The sequence below is a fragment of the Odocoileus virginianus genome, chromosome 7, assembly GCF_023699985.2.
Source record: "Odocoileus virginianus isolate 20LAN1187 ecotype Illinois chromosome 7, Ovbor_1.2, whole genome shotgun sequence".
In the NCBI taxonomy this organism is placed as follows: Eukaryota; Metazoa; Chordata; class Mammalia; order Artiodactyla; family Cervidae; genus Odocoileus; species Odocoileus virginianus.
The window spans coordinates 75,363,950-75,365,253 of NC_069680.1; the positions used below are offsets into that span (position 1 = coordinate 75,363,950).

At 53.5% G+C, this 1,304-nt stretch overlaps 1 long non-coding RNA gene across 1 annotated transcript in view; it reads right to left on the reverse strand.

Moving 5' to 3' along the window:
• Positions 1-300, reverse strand: part of LOC110138458 (uncharacterized) — a 15,181-nt gene extending 14,881 nt beyond the window's left edge. The window contains exon 1 of the long non-coding RNA XR_002314205.2: positions 129-300. This is a non-coding gene — a long non-coding RNA (uncharacterized lncRNA). The remainder of the gene's footprint in view (positions 1-128) is intronic.
• Between the last annotated feature and the right edge of the window lie 1,004 nt (positions 301-1,304).

Below are 1,304 nucleotides of genomic sequence, written 5' to 3' on the forward strand. Positions count from 1 at the left end.
TTCTGTGATTTCTCTACAACCCTGGAGTTTGGTGATCACTTCCTCTCTGGTTTCCATGGCAACACTTCCCTCCTGGGGCTCCCCACCCTGCTGGGGCTCCTTCTCCAGCCCCTTTGTAGGTTCCCTACCTGCCTGCTGGTGACTTAGATGTTGGGTCTCTGGCTCTGTCCTTGCTCAGCTTCTCTCCCTGCACCTCTCTCCTCCCTGGGCCACCTGGGCCACTGTGAGGTCGCCTGTGGTCTGGAAGGTCTGGAGGAGATGTCTGTTTCCTGTGGGTTCTGGGCTGCTCTGCAGGGTGGCTGGACAGGGACGTTCTGATGGCTCTACCAGGAGTGCCATGAAGATTCTGGCTTCTAAGTTCTGAGCAGAGGACCCTCTGGAGAACAGAGTTCTGACCAGAACCCAGATCTTCAACCCTCAGTACTATGTGACCCATGGGGCGGCGGCATGGGCATCACTGAAGTGCTGCTCAAACACTCAGGGTCTGAGCCCCACCTCAGGGCCCAGGATGAAATGTGAGTGTTGACAAGCCCCTGGAAATTTACATGCACAGCAGAGGATGAGGGGCTGTTATGGGCTCATTGATTTGCATGGGGTCTCAGCTGTGTGTCTGCTAAAACGGGGTTGAGCGGAAAGAGTCTCAGGGAACTCAATCTCTTAAAATGCTTTTGCCTCAAAATGGAGGCCAGGTTTCCAAGACAAATCTGATGGAAGGAGCCGTATATATTTTTTGTATTGGAATGGGAGCTTATACTCAGCAAACAAAAGAGATTCTTGTTTGAAAATAACTCTTACCCCAGCCTTGTGGGCTACCAGAGGGAATCAAATTAGAGAAGAAAAAAGCAGGCACAGTGTAGACATTTGGCTGTGCCCAAGGCAGGAGGATCACAGGGTTGAACTGTTCCCATCCAGGGTTTGGGGCCAGCCTGGGTCTGATAACACTCTGGGGGAAGGATATCCGGAGAATTTCCTTTGAGGGGCTGGATGCATCTGAATTTCGGCCAAGGGCAGAGCCCTCTATGGTGCTGTTTCCTTCCCCGGCCCTCCCTCACTCTGCCCATCAGGGCTGACGCTCAGACCCTTTACTCACCCGATATGGACCCTTGGAACTTGAGCATGAGGGTATTCGGTGGCTGGATATGACCATAATCAACCCTGGCTTTTGAGCCAGCTCCTGAGGCCAAGAACAATAGGTCCTCCTGCTCCAAGTTAGCAGAGCGGTTTGGGTTTAGCTGGTAACTCACCCCGTCGCCAGCCGTGCCTCTGTAACCAGCACCCCTGGGCCCGGCAGACAGAGTCAAGAC